The sequence below is a fragment of the Olea europaea genome, unplaced genomic scaffold (assembly GCF_002742605.1).
Source record: "Olea europaea var. sylvestris unplaced genomic scaffold, O_europaea_v1 scaffold508, whole genome shotgun sequence".
NCBI lineage: Eukaryota > Viridiplantae > Streptophyta > Magnoliopsida > Lamiales > Oleaceae > Olea > Olea europaea.
This window is the reverse complement of record NW_019263396.1, coordinates 119840-130721: the sequence shown is the minus strand read 5'-3', so window position 1 is coordinate 130721 and position 10882 is coordinate 119840. Positions and strand designations below refer to the sequence as shown.

The following is a 10882-nucleotide window of genomic DNA, read 5'->3' as shown; positions in this document are numbered from 1 at the left end:
CAAATAATTTGTTAAGGATATTTATGTCATTTATGCTATATATTTTTCAATACAATAAATTATTATTATTTTTATTAATATTAATGTTATTTGCATTTAAAATAAATTTTAAATGTAAGACATAATAATTAAAAAATTAATTAAAAGATGAAAACAATTTAAAATACAACAAATACGATTATTTGTTAAAATTAATACGAAATATATTAAACGACGGCATACATATGATAATCTAATTTGATTTCATATTTTCGTTGTTGTAGTGTTTTATTAATTGTTCCATGTTTTTTATATTTATTAATGAATTTAATATTTTTCATAATTTAACGTAATTATTTATTTAGTAATTTATGTATTTATAAAATAATTAAATAAATAATATTTCAAATAAATAAATTGTAAATAATAAAAAAAAGGAAGAAAATGGTTAAATACTGTTCATTTGGTATAATTTTTCTTATAATAATTGAAGATAAATTTTAATTTGATGTAAAATAATACAAAATTTGGTGCAGTGTTGAAGATGCTACCATTGGGAAGCTTAGTGAATTTCAGTGGATGAATCTTGATGAAGTGTAAATTAGAGTAGCTAATGAAACATTTAGGCCTTGACAAAAAATCCCTAACTTCGCTTTAAAAAATCCTTGAATCAAAGCTAGGATTTTGCTGCTTGTTTATTCTTAATTCATTCAACCGCTGAAACCAAACAAGATTTTTCTCGTAATTCATTAATACGCAATCCTTATCCGCTGCGATGCTGGCAGTCCACCGCAGATTCGTCCGCCAAAAACTATGCCAAAGAATTCAAGTCGGCTGAAGCCCTGGTGTATCCTGATTCAAAACCGAAATCCATTCCCCCATTCCCAATCAATGGCGTCCCAATAAAAATCTCAAAAGCCTACCCAATCTTCCCTCCCCAAAGTCTGAGGGCGAAAATACTCTCCAGTTTGAGGTTGTGCCTGATGGGAATCCTGATTCTTCTGATAATCCGGTGGCTTACGAACTCAATCTTCGTAAATCGTCTTGTGTTAATGGTGGTTCTGCAGATGATCGCCGTGAAGAATCAAATATGCCAATTTCGGACTTGGAGTTGAGGAATTTGAGGAAGGATTTGGAGAAGTTACCTGAGGATACGGGGATTGATGAATATACGGATATGCCCGTGGAGGGCTTCGGTGCAGCATTGCTATCAGGGTATGGGTGGATTAAGGACCGGGCATTGGTCGCAATGCCAAGGAGGATACTAAGATTCTCGAGGCTAAAAAAGAGCTGGTAGAGGAGGGTTAGGTGATGAGGGGGAATTACCAGACAATCAAAATGGTAATAACAGTAATGCTGGTGAAGCTTTTGGGAGTAGAGATGTCAGGCAGAATAAGAGGGAGGATGGGGAGGGAAAGAAAGGGTTTGACGTTGGGAAAGAGGTGAGGATAGTGAAAGGGAGCGAGTTGGGGATGAATGATAACATTGTTTATGTGAGAAATGGTGGAGATTTATTGATTTTGAGGATGTCAAGGAGTGAGGAAAAGGTGAAGGTGCGTCTTAAGGATGTGGTGGAGGTGGGTTCTGCGGAGGAGGAGAAGTGCTTAAGGAAATTAAAGGAGTTAAAGATTGAAGAGAAAAAAAGTAGTAACAATAAGAGCAATAAATGTTCTTCAAGCAAAATGAGTCGAGAAGAAGAAAGAATAGGAAGTGAGAGAGTGAATTGGTTAACAAATCATATTAGGGTGAGAATAGTAATTGAGACATTGAAGGGTGGGAGATTGTACTTGCAAAAGGGAGTGGTGACAGATGTGGTGGGGCCTGGGGTTTGTGATATATCAATGGATGAGAGTGGGGAGTTGGTACAAGGGGTGTACCAGGACTTATTGGAGACTGCGGTTCCAAAACGTGGAGGCAAAGTACTAGTTTTGTATGGTAGGCACAAGGGCTTGTATGGGAGTTTGCTGGAGCGAGATTTGGAGGAGATAGGTTTAGTTCAGGATGTGGACACACAGGAGTTTCTCAATGTTCAGCTTGAACAAATTGCAGAATATATTGGAGATCTGAACCATATTGGATATTGAATTGGTTCTACTCATTTTGAAGAGTTAGATTGCTTGCATGATAGTAACGCCGTTCCATTTTTGAGGTAATACAAGTCTTTTGCCTTGTTGAGCAGTATATAACAGAATGATATCTGTGATAATTTTGCAAGTTGCCATATCATTTCTTAATCAAGCATAGTTGCTGAAGGTTCTTTTGTCAAATTATAAATCTGTTTCTGAGCTTTTATAATTTGATGAAAAATTTATCTCATTGCGGTATGTGTTCACCTGAGTGGTTTATTATGCTGCTCTGTGTTTGGCTATATGTTATGCCCTCCTAAGTTTGTATTTTATTTTATTCTTTTGGCATTATTAATTACTCCATCCATTTATTGTTTTAAAAAGCATTGTAATATAAATGAGGAAAATGTGTCCTAGCCCTAGGTGTCTCATGGCTATCTTTTGCATGCATATTCAAATATGATTATGGGATCATATCTCAGTTTTGGCAGAATTATTGAATTGATTTCTTGATGTTTTCCATAATTGCATAAAGAGTACTAGATAAAGAGATGGAGAAAATAACATAAGTATATTTCAAAATGGGTAATTGTGTTTGAGAGGAAATTGGTAAAGATGAGAACGGGGATACAGATAAGTAAATGGTGATAAATTGAGCGAGTTGAAACAATTTTTGATGTGTCCATGTATGGGGCATGTCTCATTTGGTTTGCTAAGCTTCATTAACTCTTGAAGTCAATCGAAGATCCATGGAGACCTTAGTTTTGGTGTAGACAATCAGGCCTGAGGATAATTTTGTGAAATGTTGACTTTTTGAAGTTTAATTTATCATGAACTCTTTAATGTTGTAGTTCTTACATTTGAAGATATGAATAAGCAAGGCCCACCTAACTATTTCCCATTTCATTTAAAACAACTATCTCTTCTTCTGCTGACACTCATGTCTCGATGCGGTCCTGAGAGGAAGTGACATAACTAGACTTTGAGATGTGGCTTGAAAATCAATTTCTTTCCAAATTTCAGGGCAAACGGTTATTTTGGTAGAGTTTGTTTTAGATATGGAAGAATCATCAAAAAATTGAGACTACCTTAATACCTTTTGATTTTGGTCATCAACATTGAAATGTGTACATATTCCATGTCTCTATCCAAACAATGGTATTTAAGTATGTCTTTTGCCGATAAAGGTTTTTCTTTTTCTTGGACGTGGGGGTTGGAGGGAGATTATATTTGGTTAGTGGTAGTTGAATTACGTGTGATTCATATGCAGCACAGTATCAAGAAAGCATGCAATCTATTTTTGAAATCAGCTGTAGATAATATAGGAATGAATAAAGGTGGAATCATATTTTTTGACTTTTTCTAAGCAGAGGCGTAAGCCTTGGCAAAGGGCACCAAGGAACTCAGCTTAAAACAAGGAATTCCTAAGGATTGATATAATCCTTGTCATCTTTGTAGTATGTTTGGTACAGATTTTTGTATTGGGCAATGATTAGATATCCAAAGTACTTTTTTTTTTGTGTACTTTGACTTCAACTTTGTGATTTTAATTTAAACCTACAGTTTCTTATTTAATGTAGTTGCAATATGGTAGGGGGGAAAAAACTGGAGTCAGAAGATGTGATTTGTGCTCTTGTTTATATGCTACTGGTACTCCAAAGAAGAGTTCTCATGCCCTCCGAAGTACTTGTGTTTCTGTCACTCCACAAAACCCAGCATTAGACGATACGGAGCTAACTTCCAAGTCCTCCTGTTATCAGCTACAACTGTACTGCATCTCGAGGATCTCAAACAGTAAGCACCATTGGCCTCTCTCTACTAAGTGAACTTGTGGCAAAACTCCACCGTGTAGAACTATCTCACAATGTATCAGCTAGTCATGATCGTTACCTTTCCTTTTTCGGCAAAGGGAATACAAAATGATGTAAATCATCTCACACTTAAGGTTTCAGCAAAAAGGTTGCCTCTTGAGTTTTCATCCAAACACAAAATAACCACTCTTTGTGGCCATTGTTAAGCTAACACCATAGTGTCTAAAGATGATGTACATAAACTGCAAACTAAAATAGTTTCCATACATTTTCAAGACAGAATATATATTATAAGTGAAAACGATACTCATAGGTGTGGACACTATACGTGTTTTAAAAGACATAATGAAAACTTTAAATGGTCTATTTTCACTAATGTTATCCTGCATATCCAATAGTTATGCCAACAAAATAATTACACCAGAATAAAAGCATGGCTACAATTACCATTGATCCAAGGATTTAAAAAAATTAAACAGCATGTTTTGTAAATAAGATCCACAAGCACGGGTGGGAAAATAATCAAAAATTGACCAATGTGTGTTGGTTCAATTTGGATCAGTTTGGTTCGATTTATTTAAAACTATTAAGAAGTTGGGTCGGTTGCAGGTTAAGCAACCTACCCATTTATGCACCAACCTAAATCGATCAGATAATATATATTTGAATATAATTTTAAAATATAATTTTTGAATTAAAAATTAAAATATAAAATAAACAAAACTAATCATCTCTAAATCTCAAGAAGTAAAGAAAATAAACCTTAGCATCTCTTGCCCCGCCATTGCTAGTGCGATCGTCCATCTTCATTGGCCATTAGCCCTCTCTCTTACTCGTGTCATCTCTCGACTATCTTGCCTGAAAGGAGTCATCTAATTTGATTTGATGTTGCCTTGAAAGTCGGACCCATTTGACGTCATCACAAATAGAGTAAAGTAAGTTCCTTCTCATCCAAAATTTGTTATTTTTATCAAAATTAGTTGCTTCTTCATCTGCACGATTGATTAATTGAGCAAATTATGTGGTTGACTATGCTTTTGAGTTTTTCTTTTATTTTTATAGATTTTTAGATCTTTTATCTTTGAATTTGTAGTATACTTATTTGAAATAATTTTGTTTGAAAATATAAAATAAACAAAACTAATCATCTCTAAATCTCAAGAAGTAAAGAAAATAAACCTTAGCATCTCTTGCCCCGCCATTGCTAGTGCGATCGTCCATCTTCATTGGCCATTAGCCCTCTCTCTTACTCGTGTCATCTCTCGACTATCTTGCCTGAAAGGAGTCATCTAATTTGATTTGATGTTGCCTTGAAAGTCGGACCCATTTGACGTCATCACAAAGACTCAAGTAAGTTCCTTCTCATCCAAAATTTGTTATTTTTATCAAAATTAGTTGCTTCTTCATCTGCACGATTGATTAATTGAGCAAATTATGTGGTTGACTATGCTTTTGAGTTTTTCTTTTATTTTTATAGATTTTTAGATCTTTTATCTTTGAATTTGTAGTATACTTATTTGAAATAATTTTGTTTGTTATAGTTGATTGATAATTTATTAGATGAAGATGTGTGTTTGATGTTGGATTAGGTTTCCGTTTGTTCCTTTGCAAAGTTGTGGCTACTTGCATGTTATGGTTGCTGATTTTGGACTGAGAATATCTTTAAATTATGATTGTTGATTGAAAATTTGGAGTATCCATGTCAACCATCTTTCTACTCGTAGGTGATTTGGTTTTGGTTTTTGATTTTCTGGATTCTTTCTTCTATTTTAATTTGGAAGAGGTAAATGTAATGTTCAATTTTATGATCTATGAGATGTATTTTTCAGTATGTCTCGTTAGTTTGCTTGATGTTCAGAAGGAACATAAGGTTATTTAGATAATTTTGATTCTTGATTGAAACTTGAACGATGTAGGTTGGTAAATCTAATAATTTATTCTTACTTATCAAAACTGCTTATTAAAATCATCTTAGTGTGAGTGGTTTTATTAAATTATAATCTGAGTTGTTTATGAAGTTGATTAATAATTTATTCTTACTTATTAAAATTGTCTTTTAAAATCATCTTAAGTGTGAGTGGTTTTATTAAATTATGATCTGAGATTATTTATTTTGATAATGAAGTTTTTTTTTATACTTGTGTTTTCCATAAGATTAAGGACATGCCTATTTTGTGCAGATTTGAATATGAATATTGATGATGAATATCAATATTTCAGTAGAACCCCAACAACATGTATAGAGGGTGTTTGATAGGGATTAAAATTAGATTTTTTAGTAGATTGTGATAGAAATTTTTGAAATGTGTTGTTGATTAGTTTTGTAACCATAAAAGATGTGATTAATATTGATTATTTGACTTTGACTTAAATTAAAATTAGATTTTAATCCGAAACAAACAAGCTTATATTATCCTCCAATTTCACCTTTATGTTTAGGAAAGAGAAAAATAATAGGAAAACTTTGCAAGTTTTTGGATCATTTTACAATAGGAGACTCAAAGCGGAAGATTTTTATTGTGAGTGCATATATTGTAGGTAGTCTTATGCTTGAGAGGTTAAGAAGTGCAAAGCAAGTACTTTGAGAGCTCATTTGTTTACTCATATTAAGAGGTATCCTAGAAGAGTTGAAGACAAAAGACAAAAATCTCAAGTTCTAATAATCTGTTTGAGTGTGATGTGAGCAATCTTCTTGTTATTTAGTTTAGCAAAGAAGCGTGTAGACTTGTATGTGTTGAAATGGTAATTATTGATGAACTATTCATTTTAATTTTTTAGAAAGAATTTGATTTAAGCAATTTTGTATCCTTGCATGTCCTAAGTTTAGTTGTTCAACTCATAAGATAAAAAATATTTAACTACTATTTTAGGATGAGTATTGGAGTTAAGAAAGATTCACGCTGCTAAACGTTAAAGAGTTTACTTACTATAGATGCTTGGACATCCATTTAGAGTATAAATTATGTTTTTGTCTCGTATTTTCAAGCTTAAGAAAAAACAAGTAGCAAAGTATTTGTTGAGATAAAAAATGATGCCAAAAGATACTTGTTTTGTAAAAATGTAGATGACAAATAGTTTGGTGTCTTTAATTGGTGAGTGATACATGGTAGTTAGTACCTTTCCAAGCTCGCAAAAAATGCTTAGGTGGACTATGAGAAATATGTAATTTATATTTTGAATGAATGTCCAATTGTCTGTAATAAGTGATACTTTTTTGACGTTAAGCAATAAGGATTTTTTTCAACTCCAATTTCTTATCCAAATAGAGTTGGTAAATTTATCTAATAATAGTCCAACGAGATGGAGAATTAAACTTAGGACATGTTACACTACAAAACTATCTAAATCTCATTCCTTCGCTAAAGCTAGAAGGGGTAGTTCATGTTACATTTTACCACATGCAAGTATGCCTGCTTCCTTTTTAAAGCCAATAGCCTAGAAGATTGGTCTTGTTACCCTCGAGCTGTTTAATGAGTAACCAAATGACTTCTCAAAGTACGGTCTTGTGCTTTTTAGCCTCACAAGCATAAGATTGCTCCCAATATTTGCTCTCATACTTAACATCTTCCACTTTTGGATCCTAGTATTGCAAAATAATACCACACATCCAAAGTTTTCCTATTTTTCTCTCTTCCCTAAACATGAGGGTGAAAGTGGAGGAAAAGTTGTAGCACTTGTACAAGTATTTGTTGTTGCTGAGTATCCACTGGTTTTTGAAATTCATCATCAATATCCATATTCTAATCTGTACAATATAGGCTTGTCGTATTAGGAAAAACCGTGGATAAGTAATATAGAAGCCATATCATAATTTAATCAAAATACTTGCACTACGATGATTTTAATATGATAAAGTAAGAAAAAATGATTAATTTGCCAAACTGAGACATTTTTTAATCAAGAATCAATTTTATCTAACAGCCTTGAGTTCCTTTTGTTCATTAAGCAATCTAATAAGATATAATGCAAAATCTCATAGATAATACAAAACTGGACGTTATATTTGCTTCTTTCAAATTAAAACATAAGAGACATTCCAAGTAAACCAAATCACCTAGGAGTTGAAAGACTATTGACATTGATAATAAAAAATCATAACTGGATATTCCTAACAATCTAAAATTAGCAACTGCAATAGACAATCAACCACAACTTTGCATAGGAACAAATAGAAAGTTATCCAACATCAAACGAAAATTTGTCTAATAAATATTGATCTGCTATGCTAGAGGAAATTATTTCAAATTAGCATATACAAATTCAAACATAAAGAAAACCTGAAAAACCTATATAATTTTGGAAAAAACTCAAAAAGTATAGTGAGACACATCATTTGAGGAATTAATCAATATTCGGCCAATGAAGAAGCAACTAATTTTAAGAAAAAGAACAAATTTTGAATCAGAAGGAACTTACCTGAATCCATTGGAATTACGTCAAACAGCTTCAACTTTCGAGAGAACAACAAATCAAAGTAGTGGACTCCTTCAAGGCGAAATGGCAAAACGATCGAGAGACAGCGAGGTGAAGACGAATAGTGACAATGGCGGGCGAGAGACGTTGAGGTTTCTTTTTTTTATTGTACGATGGATTGAGAGAGCTTTAGGTTGTTTTTAAGTTAACAGTTTTGAATTTTAAAATTGAATTAAAATATGTGTTATCAACTTGGTTGTTTAACCCGAAATTGAACCATGGGTTTATGTTAATTAGATTTCATGTTCATATCCAGGTCGGTTTTTTGAGTTATTTCCGACCCCTACTGCTATGTAGTAAATTGTAGTTGTAAATTAGTGTTCACAAAAGCTGTAATAAATTGAAGTAATGAACATCCGAAGGGCCCATAGCCATATGTCGTTTCATATTTTACAAGGTTATGGCATGTTAACCAAAGTGTTGGGTTAATATAGATGCACCTTAATGCTGAAGGCATGGATTGAGAGAGCTTTAGGTTTTTTTAAGTTAACAGTTTTGAATTTTAAAATTGAATTAAAATATGTGTTATCAACTTGGTTGTTTAAACCGCAATTGAACCGTGGGTTTATGTTAATCAGATTTCATGTTCATATCCAGGTCGGTTTTTTGAGTTATTTCCCACCCCTACTGCTATGTAGTAAATTGTAGTTGTAAATTAGTGTTCACAAAAGCTGTAATAAATTGAAGTAATGAACATCTGAAGGGCCCATTGCCATATGTCGTTTCATGTTTTACAAGGTTATGGCATGTTAACCAAAGTGTTGGGTTAATATAGATGCTCCTTAATGCTGAAGGCATCAAGAAACAAGCTAAAATATTATTGGGAAGTAATGAATATACATGCTTCATCCAGAAAAATATAGGATTAGGGTGGGGGTTTGTCCATTATACTGAGAAATCTTCACTTCGGCACCGCCAGTATCTAGTACAGATTTTGAAATCTTCCTGAAAGCACTGAACTAATCAACTGATATCTTTATGAATCATTGACCACCTCTGCTGCACCGAAGGACAGTTTACCTTAATTGCTGCTTATTCAGGCTACATATTGATTTCTTATAACATTTGAGCACAATGTTTGACATGGAATGTTCTTGCCTCGACTTTAGATGACGAGTTTTCATGTTTGAATTTTGCATGAGAATATAATGATCTCTGAAATTTGAACTCGTGCATTCTGTGATGGCAGGTTACAGAGGCATGAAAAGGGACTGCTACCTGGTGCTTAGACTGCTGTTAATATTTGTCCTTGTAACAATATCTTGTGCCTTAATTCTAAGCTATGCTGATGCCGATGCCAATGTCGACGATGATATCTGTTATCCAAGACTTTAAGAGGCAGGTTTGCACAGCGAACTTTCGTTTGGTCACACATGATCTTTACGAGTATATGGTCTCTCCGAGTACTGGAATACTTGTATACTACCCTTGACCACTTTCTTGTAAGTCGTTTATTATGATTGTTATAAGCACTTTTGATCATTATCTTAAGCATTTCATGGAATTACAAGTCTCTCAAGTAAAAGTAGGGACCATTCGTCTGGGTGGGCCAGGGTGGCATAGGGTGCCACACGTTTAGACGGGCTTCTAAGAGGCTTTTTAAAAAGTTTTGGTAGACACTTACTTTTCAAACAAGTCATCTTATTAGCTCTCTTTAACTTGAACGTGTTGTTTGATTTTTTATATGAGAGTATTTGGAAGTGATTTTTCACCCTCTAAAAATTGATTTTTTGACCGTTATTTCACTATTTTAGCTGTAAAGTTTGATTTTTTCTTTCATAGGTGACTCTCACTTCTCCTCTAACGGTCAAAAAATCAATTTTCAAAATTGCTATCAAACGGGGCCATAAATTGATTGACAACAAAATTCTTTTTTGCTTGCCGGTAAAGTGAAAAGTGACTAGTTGATGCTTGACGAGTGGGCAATGTAAATTTGCATTGTATCTGACTAAAACAGTAACATTGTGAGATTTTGGCTATTTTTAAGTAAAAGTTGAAGAAAAGTGAAAAATATGTAATCGATTGTTTGGTCCACCTAAACGAATATTAACCCACCTTCATGGCTTAAAACTATAATATTCTTGAGTCCTTTGGTTAATCCAAATGGGATAAATCAAACCCCGTAATTGCCTGACTCTGTGAGGGGGATAAGATTGAAGTGGACCAATAAGAATGTTTTGTGTATGTATCACTGTGAATAGTGGTGGAGTCGGGTTACGATTAGTGTGTGGATAAGATTCAATAAGAATGTTGTGCGTATGTGTCAATCTTGTTGATACAATCAAAATCTAATTGGAACAAATGCGATGTGGGAAGTGGCGAAGTCAGGATTCGAATCCAAATTTAATTATGGAAATTTATTCTAAACAAAAATACGATGATATTGTAGATAAAAACTAAAATAAATATAAAAAAATCATATAAATGTTTTTTTTTTTTTTAAGTGAGGCTAGGGACTCCATCCCTGTCCGCCACTGGACAAGGAGGTTTATATTGCTCATTTAAATTTGATATGATAATCAAGAAACACTATATATATATATATATATATAT

The 10882-nt window shown here is 33.3% G+C and overlaps 1 pseudogene; it reads left to right on the top strand.

The window, feature by feature from the left end:
- Positions 1-557: 557 nt before the first annotated feature.
- Positions 558-9820, top strand: LOC111388587 (annotated as a pseudogene).
- The last annotated feature ends 1062 nt before the right edge of the window (positions 9821-10882 follow it).